The 20,740-nt window shown below is 42.6% G+C and overlaps 1 protein-coding gene across 1 annotated transcript in view; it reads left to right on the top strand.

Moving 5' to 3' along the window:
* The window catches only part of STS (steroid sulfatase), a 154,160-nt gene that overhangs the window by 13,055 nt on the left and 120,365 nt on the right, over positions 1-20,740 (top strand). Inside the window, exon 2 of the mRNA XM_023739424.1 lies at positions 9,460-9,582. The gene's annotated coding sequence lies outside the window, so the exon portion shown is untranslated. The remainder of the gene's footprint in view (positions 1-9,459; positions 9,583-20,740) is intronic.

Genomic DNA, 20,740 nt, shown 5'->3' with positions numbered 1-20,740 from the left:
TATTAGACATGATAGCATACAAGTGGCTAATCACATTTTTTTTTTCCAGCAAAAGTATGCTTCTGGCTACCACCCAGCCATTAATAGGGAAGGAATGTACAATGGTGGAAGTGGAATATGCAATATCTAAATATGTATTTAGAAGCCCTGGTGGCTCAATGGTTAAGCATTTGGCTGCTAATCAAAGATCAGTGGTTTGAACCCACCAGCTACTCCGCCGGAGAAATATGTGGCAGTCTGCTCCTGTAAAGATTTACAGCCTTGCAAACCCTATGGGGCAGTTCTACTCTGTCCTAGAGGGTTGCTATGAGTCAGAATCGACTAGACGGCAGTGGGCTTTTTGTGATTATGTATTTGATGAGACTCATTGCAGGGATCAATAGAGTGACTCTTGGTGACGTTCTTCAAATAATTACAGAAATTCTGTAAACTCTGTTACCTGCCAGTAAAGTTTTCCAATTTAATTTTTATTCCTGTGATTTCTTCATCCAAGTCATGGATTTTATGTTGACGTCTTTTAACCCAGTGGACCTTGTGTATGAAATTCTATTCTGAGTGTAATTATTTTTTTCTAGTTTCAAATGGTGATCTTTCGAGAGGCTTACGTCGTCTTAGCCTGAGATAAGTACGTATCAGGGACATCAGGAGCCATCCAGTTTGGTTCTTTGGTATTTTCTTACCAATGTAGCAGAGTCATTTACCCACCAATTTTCTTAGAATGCCACCAACAGTTACTGTCTGCATCAAGATCACCTTTTTAAATTTAATTTATTTTATTTTATTTTTATTGTGCTTCAAGTGAAAGTTTACAGCCCCAGTTAATTTCTCATAGAAAAATTTATACACACATTGTTATGTGACCCTAGCTGCTCTCCCTATAATGTGACAGCACAGTCCTCCTTTCCACACCAGATTTCCCGTGTCCATTCAACCAGCTCCTGACACTTTCTGCCTTCTCATCTCGCCTCTGGACAGGAGTTGCCCCTAATTTAGTCTCATGTACCTACTTGAACTAAGTAAGAGGCACACTCTTCACAAGTATCATTTTATGTTCCATAGTCCAGTCTAATCTTTCTCTGAAGAGTTGGCTTCCGGAATGGTTTTAGTTCTGGGTTAACAGAGAGCCCAGGGGTCATGTCTTTTGGGGTTCCTCCAGTCTCAGTCAGACCATTAAGTCTGATCTTTTTACTAGAATTTGAGTTCTGCACCCCACTTTTCTCCTGCTCTGTCAGGGACTCTGTTGTGTTGCCTGTCAGGGTGGTCATTGGTGGTAGCCGGGCACCATCTAGTTCTTCTAGTCTCAGGCTGATGGAGTCTCTGGTTTATGGGGCCCTTTCTGTCTCTTGGGCTAATGTTTCCTTTGTATGGCTGGTATTCTTCATTCTCCTTTGCTCCAGGTGAGTTGGGACCAATTGACCCATCTTAGATGGCCACTCACATGCTTTTAAGACCACAGATGCTATTCACCAGAGTGGGATAAAAAAATATTTTCTTAATAAATTTTGTTATGCCAGTTGACCTAGAAGTCCCCCAAAACCATGGTCCCCAGACCCCTGCCCCTGCTACTCTGTCCCTCGACGTGTTTGGTTGTATTCAGGAAACTTCTTAGCTTTTGGTTTAGTCCAGTTGTGCTGACTTCCCCTATATTGTGTGTTGTCCTTCCCTTTACCTAAGATAATTTTTGTCTACTATCTAGTTAGTGAATTCCCCTCTGCGTCCCTCCCCACCCTCGTAATCATCAAAGAATGTTTTCTTCTGTGTTTAAACCTTTTCTTGAGTTCTTATAATAGAAGTCTCATAACAATATTTGCCCTTTTGCGACTGACTGAATTCATTCAGCATAATGCCTTCCAGATTCATCCATGTTATGAGATGTTTCACGAATTCATCGTTGTTCTTTATCGTTGAGTAGTATTCCATTTTGTGAATATACTATAATTTGTTTGTCCATTCATCCGTTGATGGGCACCTAGGTTGTTTTCGTCATTTTGCTATTGTAAACAATGCTGCAGTGAACATGGGTGTGCATGTATCCATGTGACAGCTCTTATTTCTCTAGGATATATTATAAGGAGTGGGATTGCTGGATTGTATGGTACTTCTATTTCTAGCTTTTTAAGGAAGCGCCAAATCGATTTCCAAAGTGGCTGTACCATTTTACATTCCCACCAGCACTGTGTAAGTGTTCCAGTCTCTCCCCAACCTCTCCAACGTTTATTATTTTGTGTTTTTTTGGATCAATGCTAGCCTAGTGGGAGTGAGATGGTATCTCATCGTAGTTTTGATATGAATTTCTCTAATGGATACATTCACCTTTTTTAAACAAGGCTTCTAGGATTTCGTTTTACTAAACCTGTAACCTCCTAATGCAACAAAGTGAGAACCTGGCATACGACACACATTTCTTCCTTATTTAATTACACTGCTCTCTTCCTGATCTCCTCCAGGAAACGTGTCTAGTTTTGGTGCCAAGAGTCCAGCTACTTCCTTTTCCTGGGATGTCACAGGAGCAAAGATTCTCAGTGCAGTTAAAGACCAATGCTGATTTGTAATTGCTGCAGAAAAACAAAAACAAAAACCCAAACCCGTTCTGTCGAGTTGATTCCAACTCCTAGTGACCCTATAGGACAGAGTAGAACTGCCGAATAGGGTTTCCAAGGAGCAGATGGTGGATTCAAAGTGCTGACCTTTTGGTTAGCAGCCGAGCTCTTAACCACTGTACCACCAGGGCTCTGTAATTGCTACACACACACACATGCATGTGTATATATATATATACATATATATATATATATACACACAAACATATATAGCATTGTAGAAACAAAGCTCTTTGTTCGTTTTCCTTTGACTAGGACCCAAAACTAAATCACCTGGCTTTCGGGAAAATAAAACATTTGTGTCCCAGCGATCTCCGTTCTCCTCCCTGCTTGAATTTCTTGTCTTTTGTCTGCTGTGACGCTAAATCATGTAAGCCCTGGGCTGTCATTTTGGCTGTTTTCTGTTCCTGCCTCTAATTGTGGTGATTCCCTACTAATTGCTTCTGTAATGTTCCCTATACTCAGGTGCTTGAGACTGATTCCCTTAGAAGCGAATCCACGTCTGTGGATAAAACCGTCGGTACTTGTCTATCGCAGGCTCCTATCATTTGAAAAAATGTATAATTATTTAAAAAAAAAAAAAAAGTTAATAGGAGGGGACAGGGAAATATACTAAATATTAGCAACTTACACAGCTATAAAGTGAAATCTTTAAATCTGGACATGAATGTATGCTGGGGTATTATTCAGTAATGATTTTTAAAAGAGAGAGAAGCTCCCAAGTGATGTAATTTGGGGATATCCTACAGACCACCGTGCGTGGCCGAGACAATGAATAATAAGTTCTTACCTACTGACAACAAAATTGGCACCAGGATCTCATGGATTGGTGATGAGGGATTTCAGTTGTTGGGCGTCTGTCTGCTGGACGGGTACCCCAGCTAAGAGCTTCGTATCTGATAAACTCTTTTCTTTCTGGAAGCTTCATCTTGCAGATAAAATGTCGCCCTGGAATTGACCGTGATCACCAAAGAAGAGTGGGTTGATAAAGTGGAAGTAATGGACTCTTCAGGAAGAAGGGCTGTACTGTTTAAAAAACCTGTAGTAGTGAATGACCAACACGGTTTGACGCGCACCCTGGGGTCTGGAAAAGCAGACTCTAGAGTCGTTCAGATAAAAATACAGCAATTATCTCCTGGCCAGAGATTCTGAGCAGGGAATGGCTGAAAGCACTTAGGATGTACTCAGAAAGGAAAGTCTACTGATACACTCGTCAAATCATGAAGGCGCCAGGGGAGGAGGGAAGGGTGAAGCATTTAAAGAGAACAGTGTGCTGGAGAGTCTCCCTCTGATGAACCCAGACTTTGAAAGGGAGCACTTGGAAGGCTGGTGAGGGGCAAGAAGATCGTGAAATTCATATGCTTCTGCATATGAAGTCAGGGAGAACATTCAAGTCACTCATTTGTACCATTCCATGGTTTTTACTAAATTTGCCAAATTGATAAAAATGCTCCTTTGGGGAGCTCTACTTCTTGGGACTGTTGTTGCTGGGTGCCATCAAGTCGACTCCGATTTATAGTGATTCTGTGTGACAGTGTAGAGCTGCCCTCTAGGGTTTTCTAGGCTGCCATCTTTACGGGAGCAAACTGCCAGATCTCTCTCCTGTGGAGCCACTGGGTGGGTTTGAATCTCCAACCTTTCAGTTAGGAGCCAAGAACCTCACTGTTGTGCCACCAGGGTCCCTGGTTCCTAGGTCTACCCTTATTTAATCTCCTTGTCCTCTGACCTGGAGCAAAACCACCCCATCGAACCCAAAGCTTATCAAGATCCATTCACACTACCTTTGTATTTGAAGAGCTCTGAAGCTGTACTGACAGATGTCTGTCTAGTTATCACTGGAATTAGAGATGATAGTTAACATGCTCAGCTACTCACCTGAAAGGTTGGTGGTTCAAACCCACCTAGAAGTGCCTTGGAAGAAAGGTCTGTCGATCTGCTTATGAAAAAAAAAATCAGCCTTTGAAAACCCTGTGGGGCACAGTTCTATTGTGACACACATGGGTCGGCATGAGTCGGAGTCGACTCGATGGCAAGTGGTATCTTTGGGGAGTGTGTGTGTGTGTGTGTGTGTGTGCGCGCGCGCGCGTGTGTGCCTGTAGCTCACCTGGCTTCCATCGATGCAGGTAGGAGAAATGGACATGGATGCAGAGTCTTAGTGGGCAGATCACTTAGCTATTCGTATGTACAGGAGTGGGTTAATAAGCTACCGCACCATTTGTAGAGGCGGAATTATTATTACACGAAGAATGATCTTTACGGATCCTTTAACAAGTAATGTGAGCATTACCTTTTCCTGCCATCTCATCACATGTTGGTTTGAGCAAATGGAGGCCTTGGTCTTGGGTCGGTATACCTGAACCCGCTCAGGTACAGCCCACGGGGAGAGAGAGAGTCAGAGGTGTATTGTACAGTGAAGAGGAATGGCGTCACATTCATTGGCAAAAAGAACATTTCAAGATCTATCCTGAAGTACAGCACTGTCCGTGATAGGCTAATATCCGTATGCCTACAAGAAAGACCAGTTAATACTGGTCTATGATTCCGATTTACGCACCAACCACTAATGTCAAAGACGAATAAAGTGAAGATTTTTACCAACTTCTGCAGTCTGCAGTTGATCCAACATGCAATCGAGATGTATTGATAATTACTGGTGATTGGAATGCGAAAGTTGGGAACAAGGAAGAAGGATCAGTAGTTGGAAAATACGGCCTTGGTGATAGAAGGACGGGCAGATTGCATGATAGAATTTTGCAAGACCAACAACCTATTCATTGCAAATACCTTTTTTCAACAACATAAATGGCGACGATACATGAGAACCTCACCAGATGGTGCAGTGGAGTCCTGGTGGCGCAGTGTTAAGTGCTCAGCTGCTAACAGAAAGATTGGCGGTACGAACCCCCCAGCGCCTCCAAGGCAGCCTGCTTCCGTAAAGATCCCAGCCTTGGAAACCCTATGGGGCAGTTCTACTATGTCCTACGGGTCACTATGAATCGGAATCGACTCGACGGCAACGGGCAGGGGGTAACGGGTATCTTTTAGGAACCAGAAACAAAGACCTAGTTGAGTGCTTTTTCTTGTACATTGGCAATTAAAAAAAAAAAAAAAAAAAAGCTTCTACAAGAAAGAGCTCCTGTATCTTAGGAGGAGGGCTATCTGCTTTCGTCTGGTAATTCTGGATGTTCTTCACGTAAGGAGTGGTACCTAGACCGTCGCTTGATTAGGTTCACACTATTTCCATTATCCTGGGGACCACAAGCTTTTAACACTTGTTGAGTATTGATACGCATCCCCAGTTTTCTTATCTGAAGTCCTGGGCACCAGATGTACCTTGAAATTCACGATTGTGCATATTTGAGAAAGAGAATATGTGCATTTACCATATGTCACAGGACACCCTCAAAGTTTTGAGACATTCAGATGATATAGCAGTCGTGGATGTTATTATATTCACCTATAACACTGCTGTGAGTTGGAACTGACTTGATGGCAACAGGTTTTTTTTTTTTTTTTAATTTGACTAGAAAATACTAATTCTTTCTCTCTCAAGGATAAGTGACTGGCTGTGATTTACATGGAGTCCTGGTGGCGCAGTGGTTAAAAGCTCAGCTGCTAACCAAAAGGTCAGCAGTTTGAATCCACCTGGTGCTCCTTGAAAACTCTATGGGGCAGTTCTGCTCTGCCCTATAAGGTCGCTATCAGTCGCAGTAGGCTCGATGACAACGAGTTTGGTTTTGGTTTTCTGTTGTACAAAGTTCTGCGAAGGACGATTGCATCTTCCAATCCGTATGCAGCCACGTTGACAACTCTGGAATCCCTTTGCTATTTTTTCATCTCCTATATTAGAATTAAGGAGCCCTGGTGGTGCAGTTGGAGCCCTGGTGGCACATGGGTTAAGAGTTTGGCTGCTAACCAAAAGGTTGGCAGTTCGAATCCACCAGGTGCTCCTTGGAAACCCTATGGGGCAGTTCTACTCTGTCCTGTATGGTCGCTATGAGTTGGAATCCACTTCACAGCAATGGGCTTGGTTTTCTTTTTTCTTTTTTGGCTTGGCGGTGCAATGGTTAAGTGCTTGGCTGTTAACTGAAAGGTCTGAGGTTCGAGGCCACCCAACAATCTGCGGGAGAAAAGACCTGGCCATCTGCTTATGTAAAGATTTATCAAACCAAACCAAACCTGTTGCTGTCGAGTTGATTCCAACTCATAATGATCCTACAGGACAGAGTAGAACTGCTCCGTAGGGTTTCCAAGACTATCATCTTTATGGAAGCAGACTGCCACATTTTTCTCCCTCAGAGAGGCTGGTGGGTTTGAACCATGGACCTTTCTGTTAGCAGCTGAGCACTTAACCATTGTGCCACCAGGGATTAGAGCTTAGAAGACCCTACGGAGGCAGTTCTACTCTGTCACACATCAGAATTGACTGGATGGCACATGACAACAATAACCTCTCTCCCCGTTTTGGCAACCAAAAATGTCTCCAGACACTGCCGCATGTCCCCTCCAGGGCTAAACCGCTCCTGAGTGAGAACCACTCGAATGCTGTTTTGAAAAAACAAGGTCTTGTGCGAATGGGCTTTGGGATTTTCCTTTGTGCTATTTTCATTGTGTACATATAGGCTCTTAGCCGTGACACCGCGGTGATGGCCGTCGTGCCTTAATCCCTCTAGACAGGTTTCTTCTTCGTGACTTACTGAGGGTGTCTACATAAAGGATCAGGTACGGGCCTAAGCCTGACATCTTGCTGAGATTCTAAAACTTATTTTCTGTAAATGAAAGATGTGAGCAAGAGAAGGGGAAAGGATGATATGGGTTTTCCATACCTTGCAAGGGGAGCTTCCCGCTGGTTCAAGGCCACATCTATGCGGTCTTGCCACATGTCATGGCTGGTGGGCCGAGGGATGACCCAGCCCTCAGACCTGCTGTTCTGATTCCCCTGCAGTGGGAGGTTAAAGGTCAAGCTGACATCACCACCTTCCATTCCAACAAGAACTTACCACAAAAAGCTACTCGGGAAGATTAACGACAGTTCCAAACGCCATCTCAGGGGGAAAAAAAATCACATTTCTGGGACACTGATTGAACCCAAGAAGTGATTACTGGAAGCTTAACATCCATCAAGCGAGATCTGCATGTACCAACATCTCTAGAATAATGGTTGTTCTCTAACTTGATGTTCTCTTGCGAATATTATCTACCAAGAGGAATGATACTTCATATTTTTAAGGCATAAACAATAGAGTGATACATTAGTGGATTGTTTCAAGACGTATGCTGGTTTTTGTCTAAATGTCAACAATTAAAACACATGTATATATATATGATATGTATTCAGTAGGTTCAAGGAGCCCTGGTGGCACAACGGTTAAGCTCTCGACTGCTAACCAAAAGGTTGGCCGTTTGAACCCACCAGCAGCTCTGAGGGAGAAAAGACCTGGCAATCTACTCCCATAAACATTACGGCCTAGAAAACCTTTTGGGGCCGTTCTACTCTGTCACATGGGGTCTCTGTGAGTCGGAATGGACTTGATGGCACTCCACAAACAACAATCGTTCCAAAGCCATTTTTTAGCTTTCTCCTGAGCTCGTTTTTTTTAATTCATGTGGAGTGCTGCTCTATACCACGGGTCTGCAGACTTTTTCTATAAAGGGCCCGATAGTAAATGTTTTATTTTGTGGACCATACAGTCTCTGTTGCAACTTCTCAACTCCGCCGTTGTAACGTGGAAGCAGACGGGGAGAATATGTAAGCCAATGGGCATGGCTGTGTTCCAGTAAAGCGTTATTTAGGCACACTGAAATGTGAATTTCATATACTTCTAGTATGTCACGAAATACTGTTCTTTTCCCCTCAACTATTTAAAAATGTAAAAAGCATGCTTAGCTCGCCGATGGCACAAAAAGCAGGTGGCAGGACTTATTTGTCTCCTGGGCAGGAGTTTGCAACCCCAGGTCTGTTCAGAAAATATATCTTGAGAGTTTTATGGTCCCTGTCCTCATGATCTTTGGAGCCTGGTGGGAGGATAGCTATCAAATAAAGAAATGAACAAATAAATTTTGTAATTGTAAATAGTGGTAAGTGCTATCAAGGATAGAAAGATGTGCATTGGTGGTTCAGGGGTAGAATTCTCACCTTCCATGTGGGAGACCTGGGTTCAATTCCCGGCCAGGAACTGAACTGCCTCAGTGGAGGCTTGTGTGTTGTGGCAAAGAACAGGTTTCAGTGGAGCTTCCAGACTAAGAGTAGGAAGAAAGACCTGGCAATCTACTTCCAAAATTCAGCCATTGAAAACCCTATTGGGCAGTGAGTTTATGTTAATGGTGGTGGAGTAATTTGGAAAAGGATATCGAGAATGGTCACACAACTTGAAGAATGTCATCAATGACACCGAATTATACATGTAGAAACTGTTGACTTGGTGTATGTTTAGCTGTGCATATTTTTACCACCACAATAATAATAATAATAGTAAAGATTTAAAAAAAGAAAAATCCCATGGCTCACAAAGGTCCGACCTGCAACCTATCATGGGGATGGTGCAGGACCGGGCAGCATTTCGTTCCATTGTGTTTGGGGTCACCATGAGTTGGGGCCAACTCGACAGCCAGTCACAACACCAGCGTGATAGCCAACAATGGGAAACCTGCTTTCTGTTGTTGGGTAGTCACAGAAGACTTCTCTTGGGTGGTGACTAGTGAGCTGAGACCTGCGGATGACTAGGAGTTAGGCAGCGAGTGGATGCAAGAACAGTGCAGGAAGAACCCTTAGGTGAGAAAGAGCCTGTGTTATTTAAATATTTCAGCATACAATTATCCAGTCGGTATATGATTCCTCTTGTTTTGAATGGATTCACAGGTCAACTCCGATGCCCCCAGCTCCGCTCTGCTGAGCGCCACTCACGCCGCTGCTGGATCCTCACGTGGTGACCTCTGTCACTCAAGATTGTCTGGAGGGCACAGCTCACGGATTGTTATTGCTGTGAGTATTAGACATGCTTGTGCCTTCAGCACCATTCCCAGAATGTCTGTCTGACCCAGGCCATATTGCCTAAGTTAGATATCAGTATGTGGTGACCTTTCAAACAGTGTTTGGAACATTCTGGAATGGAAGGTATGATGTGAATGAGGGGGCTCAGCTAGTTCTCCCTTTAGTTTGGGAAGACCTCTCCATCGAAAGCCCCGTTTGCCACTGGAGGCGCTAATGAGGCAGCCACGCTTTCCCAGAGAAAAGCTGTGTTGGGCCACGCGCATGTGGCATGGAATGTGGGAGATCTTGAGAAGATCGGATGGGGGTTTTATAATGGATTTGAAGTGTACGCTGAACTGGTGACTCTGGTTTATTCAGCAAAGTCACGTGCCTATGGCACGCAGTCAAGGCACACGGTACACCTGTTGTTTGCCACTGCGTCAGGCTCGGTTCCTGTACCAAGAGCGCCTCCTTCTGGTGGGAGGGGTGCGTGTGCCTGTGGGCGTGTGTATGAGAGTGTGCGAGAGAAGGTGTGAGAGAGACTGTGTGTGAGTGTGTGCGTGATAGTTTTCTCTGTATGACAGAGTATGTGTACTTGTGTGTGTATCTGTGTAGAGAAAGTGTGAGAGACTGTGTCCATGTGAGAGTGTGTGAGAAAGTGTATGAGAGTGTGTGTGTGTGACTGTATGTATGTGTATGTATGAAAGAGACATGGAGTTTGTGTATGTGAGACAGACAGAGATAATGTATGTGTGTGTGTATCTGTGTGTGTGAGAGAGAGAGAGAGTGTATGTGTGTATGTGAGACATTGTGTGTGTGCAAGAGAGAGTGTGTGTGTATGAGAGACAGAGTGTGTGTATGTGAGACATTGTGTGTGTGTAAAAGAATGTGTGTGTATTTTGTGTGTATGTGTGAGGGAGACAAAGATAGTGTGAGAGTGCGTGTGTGTGTAAGAGCAAGAGAGAGTGTGTGTGTGTGTGTGTGAGAGTGTATGTGTATGAGTGACTGTGTGTGTGTGTGGGCATGTGAGAGTGTGTGTGTGTGAAAGAGAGTGTGTGTGTTAATGCATTGGAGAGTATGTCTGTATATGAGAAAACGTGTGCGTGAGAGTGTGTGAGAGTGTGTGTGTGAGAGAGTGTGTGTGTGTGCTGGAGTGATTGGAGGAGGGATGAGGGCAGCATGGATAGAAGAAGCCCTTCCGGTGAGAATCCCCATCACCCCCCTTCTCTGGGACAGAGTCTGCATCCTTATGCCACCATGTCATTGCCAAGTCCAGGTTAGAATCCCCAGGGCCTCGTCATTGCCTCCTGGAGAAGCAGGGCCTGAGAAATGGGCAGGAGAGCCCTTCAGAGGAGATATTGGCCTGAAATTGGAAGCGAGACGCTCCCCGAGATGGACGCATGCGATGGGCGCAGAGTGCTGGGCTCCCCAACTGGCCTTGTGTTCTCCGGGAGCTGGTTACCTCCTCTGGGCCATGGTTTCCTCCTCTGGGAAGTGCTCATGGTCTTGGGTGGTTGTGAAGAGTAAGAGGTGACCTTTGTCTTGGGTAAAATGTGAAGATCTGGTTGCACGCAGCAACCAAGAGGGGGTTGCAGGGAGATTTAATGATCTTCCAGATGCAGTTTCTGGCAAATGGGTTACCCAATGGCGTTCTTCTCCAACGGATGGCAATCATGCCTCCTAGGGGACACTTGGCCGTGTCTGGAGACAATCGTGTTATCACGACTAAAGTGTGTGCTACTGGCATCCAGTGGGTGGAGGCCAGGGATGCTGATACCTCCCCCAATGCACAGGACAGCATCCCGTGACAAAGAACCACCCAGCCCCAGATATCAGTACGGGATGAGAAACCCTACTCTGTGGAACAGGACTCTCAAACTTAATCTTCCCTTTCTTCGTAGACTACTCAGTGGTCCTTTATTTTCAGGCATCCAAGTTAGAATGAAAATTACAGAGAACAAAAAGACAGTGACCCTTTAGGATCTGTCTTTTCTATTACACTGAAATCCCACAGCATGGGATTGTCCTGCTGAAAAGAACACCCCAGAGGCTTAGGGGCCGGCTAATATTCGTTCTTAATGGCCAGTGGCTTAACAGATTCATTTCTTAGTGTGATTTCTGTAATTTGTTCTCTGAAAGGATGGTGCACTCCTTCCCTCTGTTTCAGCAGCAAACTTTCCGGGAGTTTGAAGGAATGATTTATTTTCTGAAGGCGTTGATCATGCGAGAGCCAGCTTTGATTTCTGACCTACCTTTCAAAGCCTTAAGCACCTGCTAAGTCAAGTTTTATTTTTATTCCTCTGGAAAACAACTGTATACTGTGCAAGGGAATGCTTGGAGTACTTTTTATGTTGTTTTCGTCCAGAGGGGAGATTGGTATTCTTTAGATCCAGCGAGAAGAGCTCCAGAAAGAAAAAAAAAATTGACAGACTCCGTGGCTAATTAAAAGTATGCGGCTGAAAAGACTCATGATTAATTCATGATAAACTAATACAGCATTCGTTATCCTTCCTTAGTGTTCTGATGGAAAGCTGGAGTCTTTCAGTGGGGACTAAAATAACTGCTCCTAAATACCTAATAACAATATCCATTGATATCTTATACCATAAAGCCGTCCTGGCAGGGAATTCCAATGGACCACAGATTTCTGAATTTAGGATTCTTGAATACAGCATCTTATACTCTCTCCCTCCCCGTCAGCCAATAAAGGCTTTGAAGATCATCACGAAAATACTGTTATCTTATCTCTCGTTTTTCTAATTTCTTCCCGGGGGGAACTAAAAAAGTTCAGTGACATTAAATCATACTTTTCTTATGAAAATAAAAATGGAGCTTTCCTTTTTAGGAGATGTTATGTTTTCTCAGAATGGACGTGGATTTTTAAAAAATTTATTTTGTTGTTGAAAATATACAGCAGTTCAACAGTTTGTACATGTGTAATTCATTGACATTGATGACATTCTTCAAGATGTGCAACCATTCTCACCCTCCTTTTCTGAGTTGTTCTACCCCTGTTAACATAAACTCACTGCTCCCTAAGGTTCCTATCTAATCTTTTGAATTACTGTTGTCAGTTTGATCCCGTATCTGTAGTTCTTAAAAGAGCCCAGTGCTCCAGGCAGATATTCTTTTTTTTTTTCTTAATTTTATTGTGCTTTAGGTGAAAGTTTACAGCTCAAGTTATTCATTCACAAATTTATACACACATTGTTTTGTGACAGTGGTTGCAGTCCCCACGATGTGTCAGCACTTTCTCCCTTTCCCTTTCCACCCCGGGTTCCCCGTGTCCATTCATCCAGTTTTCCTGTCCCTTCCTGCCTTCTCTTGCTTTTGGGCAGGAGTTGCCCATTTGGTCAACTATATTTGATGGAACTAAGAAGCACGTTCCTCGCTTACGTTATTGTTTGTTTTAATGGCCTGTCTAATCATTGGCCAAAAGGTGGACTTTGGGAGTGGCTTCCTTCCTGAGTTAGCAGGGTGTTTGGGGGCCGTAGTCTTAGGGGTTCCTCCAGTCATCATCAGACCAGTAAGTCTGGTCTTTTTTTGTGAGTTTGAATTTTGTCCTACATTTTTCTCCCACTTTGACCGGGACTCTACTGTGATCCCTGTTACAGCAGTCACTGGTGGTAGCTGGGTACCATCTAGTTCTTCTGGGCTCAGGCTGGTGGAGGCCGTGGTTCATGTGGTCCATCAGTCCTTTGGGCTGCTATTTTCCTTGTGTCTTTGATTTCCTTCATTCTCCTTTACTCTGGAAGGGATGGCTGTTCCCAGACCCCAGACACTATTCACCAAAGTGGGATGTAGAACATTTTCTTTATGAACTATGTTATGCCAGCTGACCTAATTGTCCCTGAGACTATGGTCCCCAGTTCTCAGCCCCAGCAACTTGATACCTCAAGGTTGTTTAGATGTGTCTAGGAAACTTCTATGAATTTGCCTCCATCAGGTTGTGCTGACTTCCCCTATACTGTGTGTTGTCTTTCCCTTCAGCAAAGTTGACATTTGTCCACTATCTAGTTAGTGATTTCTCCTCTCCATCCCTCCCCACTCGTAACCATCAAAGAATTTTTTTTTTCCTTGTGTGTAAACCTTTTCTTGAGTTGTGGTGTATACAATATTTGACCTTTTGTGATTGATTTATTTCACTTAGCATAATGCCTTCCAGATTCATCTATGCTGTGCGATGTTTCAAAAATCCATTGTTCTCTATCGTTGTGTAGTATTCCATTGTGTGTATGTACCATAATTTGTTTATCCATTCATCTGTTGTTGAGCATCTAGGTTGTTTCCATCTTTTTTGCTATTGTCAATAATGCTGCAATGAACATGGGTGTGCATATGTCTGTTTGTGTGATGGCTCTTATTTCTGTAGGATATATTCCTAGGAGTGGGATTGCTGGGTCCTAGGAGACTTCTATTTCTAGCTTTTTTAAGAAGGTACCATATTGTTATCCATAGTGGTTGCACCATTTTACATTCCAACCAGCAGTGCATAAGAGTTCTACTCTCCCCACAACTTCTTAAACATTTGTTATTTTCTGTTTTTTTGGTTTTTTTTTTTTAATTACTACCAGTATTGTCTGGGTGAGATGGTATGAAATTATAGCTTTGATTTGCATTTCTCTAATGGCTAATGATCGTGAGCATTTCCTCATGTGTCTATTAGCTGCTTGAATGTCTTCTCTGGTGAAGTGTCTTCCTATCCTTTGCCCATTTTTTAATTGGATTGTTTGTCTTTTTGTTGTTGAGGTGTTGAAATATTTTGTAGATTTTAGAGATTAGCCCCTTGTCAGATATGTCATAGTCAAAAATTTTTTCCCAGCTCTGTAGGTTTTCTGTTTACTCTTTTGGTAAAGTTTTTTTTGATGAACACAAGTGTTTAATTTTTAGGAGCTCCCAGTTACCTAGTTTATCTTCTGGTGTTTGTGCATTGTTAGTTATGGTTTGTGTTGCATTTATACCGTGCATTACGGTCCCTATCGTTGTCCTTATTTTTTCTTCCATGGTCTTGTCGTTCTAGGTTTTATATTTAGGTCTTCGATCTGTTTTGAGTTAATTTTTGCATACGGTGTGAGGTATGGGTCTTGTTTCATTTTTTTTACAAATGGATATCCAGTTATCCCACACCATTTGTTAAAGAGAATGTATTTTCCCCAGTTAATGAACTCTGGCTCTTCAGCTGCTCATAGATGGATAGATTCACGTCTGGATTCTCAATTCTGTTCCATTGGTCTCTGTGTCTGTTGTTATACCAGTACCAAGCTGTTTTGACTACCGTGGCTGTATAATATGTTCTAAGATCAGATAGTGTGAGGTTTCCAACTTTGTTCTGCTTCAGTAATGCTTTACTTCTCTGAGGCCTCTTCCCTTTCCATATAAAGTTGGTCATTTGTTTTTCCAACTCGTTAAAGAATGCTGTTGGAATTTGGATTGGGGTTGCATTGTATCTATGGATCGTCATAGGTAGTGTTGACATTATCACAGTGTTGAGTCTTCCTATCCATGAGTATGGTATGTTTTTCCACTTATGTAGGTCGCTTTTGGTTTCTTGCAGTAGTGTTTTGTAGTTTTCTTGGTATAGGTCTTTTATGTCCCTGGTTAGATTTATTCCTAAGTATTTTATCTTCTTGGGGCTATTGTAAATGAAATTGATTTGCTGATTTGTTTTTCAAAGTTCTCTTTGTTGGTGTAGAGGAATCCAACTGATTTTTTGTATGTTAATCATGTGCCCTGCTACTTTGCTGAAATTATCTATTAGTTCCAATAGCTTTCTTGTGGATTCTTTGAGGTTTTCTGTGTATAAGATTATATGACCTGTGAATACATACAGTTTTACCTCTTTCTTACCAGTTCAGATGCCCTTTATTTCTTTTTCTTGCCTTTTTGCTCTAACTAGGACTTCCAGCTCGATGTTGGATAAGAGTGATGATAAAGGGTATCCTTGTCTGGTTCCCATTCTCAAGGGGATTGCTTTCAGTCTCTCTCCATTTAGAAGGATGTTGGCTGTTGGCTTTGTATAAATGCCCTTATATGTCAAGGAATTTCCCTTCTATTCCTATTTTTGCTGACAGTTTTTATCAGAATGAGTGTTGAACTTTGTCAGATGGCTTTTCTGCATCAATCGATAAGATCATGTGGTTCTTTTGTTTTATTTATGTGGTGGATTATGTTGATTTATTTTCTAATGTTGAACCATCCTTGCATAACTGGTATGAATCCCACTTGGTCATGACGTATTATTTTTTTTAAATAGTGTTGAATTCTGTTGGCTAGAATTTTGTTGAGAATTTTTGCATCCAGGTTCGTAACCAAAGACCAGACGAGTTGTGGAATGATATCAAGGACATCATCTGTGAAGAAAACAAGGGGTCATTAAAAATACAGGAAAGAAAGAAAAGACCAAAATGGATGTCAGACGAGACTCTGGAACTTGCTCTTGAACATCAAGTAGCTAAAACAAAGGGAAAAAATAATGAAGTAAAAGAGCTGAACAGAAGATTTCAAAGGGCGGCTCGAGAAGACGAAGTAAAGTATTATAATGATATCTACAAAGACTTAGAGATAGAAAACCAAAAGGGAAGAACACACTTGGCATTTCTGAAGCTGAAAGAACTGAATTAAAAATTCAGGCCTCAAGTTGCAATAGTGAAGGATTCTATGGGGAAAATATTAAATGACTCGGGAAGCATCAAAAGGAGATGGAAGGAATACACAGAGTCACTATGCCAAAAAGAATTGGTTGACGTTCAGCCATCTCAGGAGGTAACATGATCAGGAACCAATGGTACTGAAGGAAGAAGTTCAAGCTGCGCTGAAGGCATTGGCAACAACCAACTCTCCAGGAATTGACAGAATACCAATTGAGATGTTTCAATAAATGGATACGGCACTGGAAGTGCTCACTCATTTACGCCAAGAAATTTGGAAGACACCTACCTGGACAATTGACTGGAAGAGATCTGTATTTATGCCTATTCCAAAGAAAGGTGATCCAACCGAATTTGGAAATTATCAAACAATATCATTAATATCACGCACAAGTAAAATTTTGCTGATCATTCAAAAACAGCTGGAGCAGTATTTCAACAGGGAACTACCAGAAATTCAAGCTGGATTCAGAAGAGGATGTAGAACAAGGGATATCATAGCTGATGTCAGATGGATCCTGGCTGAAAGCAGAGAATAACAGAAAGATGTTTACCTGTGTTTTATTGACTATGCAAAGGCATTCGACTGTGTGGATCATAACAAATTATGGATAACATTGTGAAGAATGGGAATTCCAGAACACTTAATTGTGCTCGTGAGGAACCTGTACATAGATCAAGAGGCAGTTGTTCAAACAGAACAAGGGGATACTGCATGGTTTAAAGTCAGGAAAGGTGTGCGTAGGGGTTGTATCCCTTCACCATACTTATTCCATCTGTATGCTGAGCAGATAATCCTAGAAGCTGGATTTATGTGAAGAACAGGGCAACAGGATTGGAGGAAGACTCATTAACAACCTGCTTTAATGCAGATGACACAACCTTGCTTGCTGAAATCAAAGAGGACTTGAAGCACTTACTGGTGAAGATCAAAGACCACAGCCTTCACTATGGATTACACCTCAATATAAAGAAAACAAAAATCCTCACAATTGGACTCATAAACAACATCATGGTAAATGGAGAAAAGATTGAAGTTGTCAAGGATTTCATTTCATCCTTCTGGCAGTTCATGATATGTTCAATATTCTTTGCCAGCACCATAATTCAAAGGCATCAATTCTTCTTCGGTCTTCTTTATTCATTATCCAGATTTCACATGCATATGAGTCGACTGAAAATACCATGGCTTGGGTCAGGTGCACTTTAGTCCTTAGAGCGACGTCTTTGCTTTTTAACACTTTAGAGAGATCGCTTGCAACAGATTTGCCCAACGCAGTGCGTCTTTTGATTTCTTGACTGCTGCTTCCGTGGGCGTTGATCGTGGATCCAAGTAAGACGAAATCCTTGACAACTTCAGTCTTTTCTCTGTTTATCGTGATGTTGTTTATTGGTCCAGTTGTGAGGATTTTTGTTTTCTTTAGGTTGAGGTGTAATCCATACTGAAGGCTGCGGTCTTTGATCTTCATCAGTAAGTGCTTCATGCCATGTTCGTTTTTGGCAAGCAAGGTTGTATCATCTAAGATGGGGTAGGAAGAAAGGCCTGGTGATCTACTTCTGAAAATCAGTCAGTGAAAGCCCTGTGGATCACAATGGTGGGATCCATAACCAATCCATGGGGGTGGTGCAGGACTGGGCAGAGTTTCGTTCTGTTGTGCATGGGGTCCCCATGAGTCGAGGGCTCCCTCGACACGGCAGCTAAGTACAGTAACAATGACAGGGTTCCTCAAGCTCCCTCACTTTCTGTGGAGCTTATGTCCTCAGATATGGTGAAGGCTAATAACCCGTGCCCACTCTTGTCCAGTAAACCTGCCCAGGGTTCCTGAAGGGAGCAGAAACAGCTGATTTCGGCAGCAGCGAAGACTTTTTCTGTCTTTATAGACAGAAGCAGAGTTTTAAACTAAAGATGCACAGATTTTCTGCAATATTCCACTGCACATGCTGTAGTTGTCTTGCTGACATTAATTTAAGAAGCGTACCAAAGAAAACAAGAAAGAAAGAAAAGAAACAACCGAGGCTCTTAACCACTGCACCACCTGGGCTCTGACAGAGTGGCGATCCCCCCCCCCCCATAGGATTTCCAAGGCTGTAAATCTTAACAGAAGCTGACTACCACGTCTTTCTCCCATGGCGCGGCTGGTGGGTTCAAACTGCCGACCTTTTTGTTAGCAGCTGAGCTATTAACCACTTCGCCACTGCAGTCCCTTAATTGCTACTGCGTGTGAGGATGACTTTTTTCCTCATAAAGATCCTCATAAACCCTCTGGAGTCCCTGGATGGTGAAAACAGTGAACTCACTCGGTTGCTAACCAAAAGGTTAGAGCTTCGAGTCCACCCAGAGGCACCTCAGAAGAAAGGCCTGGTGATCTACTTCCAAAGATCAGCCAGTGAAAACCCTATGGCTCACAACAGAACATTGTCCGATATAGTGCTGGAAGATGAGCCCCCTAGGTTGGAAGGCACTCAGAATACACGGTGGCCGCAACAATGGACTGGAGCAGACCAGTGATCGTGAAGATGGGGCAGGACTGGGCAGCGTTTTGTTGAGTTGTGCGTAAGGTCACCGTGAGCCAGAACCAACTCAACAGCAACGACCAACAGCAAGCATTGCTTCAAGACAGCTTCCATTCGGTTAATTAATAATTTGGGTAAGAAAAATGTTGCTGTGTCCTTTGCTGACAACCTAATTTGAGGATAACAATGGATCATGTCCCCCAGAGTAGGACAGTGAGTCAAGTTAAAAGACTAATCCTGAAGTCATTCAATGTTTCCTCAAATATGCATTGGGTACTGACTACCAGCCATAGTTCTTGCCACTGAAGATACAACCATGAAGAGGATAAGGATCCTTCTCCACTGGAAAATTGGAGTCCCTGGGTGGTGCAAAGTGTTAATAACCTCAGCTGCTAACCGAAAAGTTGGAGGTTCAAGTCCACCCAGAGGTGCCTTGGAAGAAATGCCTGGTGATCTATTTCCAAATAATCAGCCAGTGAAAATCCTATGGAGCACAGTTCTGACACACACAGGGTCGCCATGAGTCGGTGTCAACTCCACGGCATCTGCTGCTTCTGGTTATTAAACTCTCCATTTTAGGCGTGAATTCTAGGGAAAGATAGCTTTCTTTGCAGTTTTCGAACATAAAATATGGTATTATCTGAAGTCCATCAGGAAGTCATCTAAACCTCAACTTAAAATTCTTCAGCATATTTCAGTATAAAATATTGGAAGATGGCAATAAAATGTCTCTGATTAGATTGATTTTATCATTTAAGGGCCCAGCCTTCTAATTTTCAAATAATAATCAGCCCATCATGAGTGGTTGGTATAATATTTCTGTTAATCTCTACTACTTTGTATCTCTGTTTTTATTAAAATCAACTCTGAATTCAATTATATAAAAGACATTTACCATTTAATATTATAGTATCATAATTCCTTGTTTTTGTACTTTAAAACTTTCATTCTTTGAATTCTGCATTTTCTTTTGTTTTAATTGTGCTTTAAATGAAGATTTACAGAGCAAATTAGTTTCTCATTAAACAATTAATACACGTATTGTTGTGTGATATTGGTTACCAATCCCATGACACATCAACACTCTCCCTTCTCTACTTTGGGTTCCCTATTACCAGCTTTACTGTCCCCTCCTGCCTTCTCGTCCTCGGCCCTGGGCTGGTGTGCCCATTTAGTCTCGTTTTGTTTTATGGGTCTGTCTAATCTTTGGCTGAAGGGTGAACCTCGGGAGTTGACTTCATTACTGAGCTAAAAGGGTGTCCGGGGGACATACTCTCGGGGTTTCTCCAGTCTCTGTCAGGCCAGTAAGTCTGGTCTCTTTTTTGTGAGTTACAATTTTGTTTTACATTTTTCTCCAGCTCTGTCCAGGACCCTCTGTTGTGATCCCTGTCAGAGCAGTCAGTGGTGGTAGCCGGGCACCATCTAGTTGTGCTGGACTCAGTCTGGTGGAGGCCGTGGTAGTTGTGGTCCATTAGTCCTTTGCACTAACCTTTTGAGTTGTACGTTTTTCTGACCGTACTTTAGTCTCTGGGAGCTGTTAGAAGTTCTCAGTGTGTTTCCACTATGTATATTTAACTGTAGAATATTTTACACCAGATGAATGGGCAGCCACTCGCTTTTCATCATCTGACAAGTTTATTTATTTCCCGAACTTAACATTCTGGGTGGGGGTTGCAGCCACTAAAACTAAGGAATTGATCAAGCGCGTGCCTAGCCCATGCGCATTTGCAGTAATGATTCAAATGCCATTTCCTTGCTTAGGTGCTTCTTTTCTTTACTTTTTTATTTTTTAATAAGCATCAGACTAGCGATTCTGAATACAAAACTTTGACTCCAGAGTAAATTTATCTTTAGAAGGTATATCTCTTTGCTAGAAGTAGAAGTTCCCTAATGACATCTCTAGGTTTTTGAGATGTTACCATATACATACAAAAGATAAGTGTGTTAATACTGGGCGCCCATTCAGAAATCGCACATTTAAAGAATTTGAGAACTTTGTGAATTTAAAC

This window comes from Trichechus manatus, unplaced genomic scaffold (assembly GCF_000243295.1).
Source record: "Trichechus manatus latirostris isolate Lorelei unplaced genomic scaffold, TriManLat1.0 scaffold00134, whole genome shotgun sequence".
NCBI lineage: Eukaryota > Metazoa > Chordata > Mammalia > Sirenia > Trichechidae > Trichechus > Trichechus manatus.
This window is presented reverse-complemented; position numbering and strand designations above follow the sequence as displayed.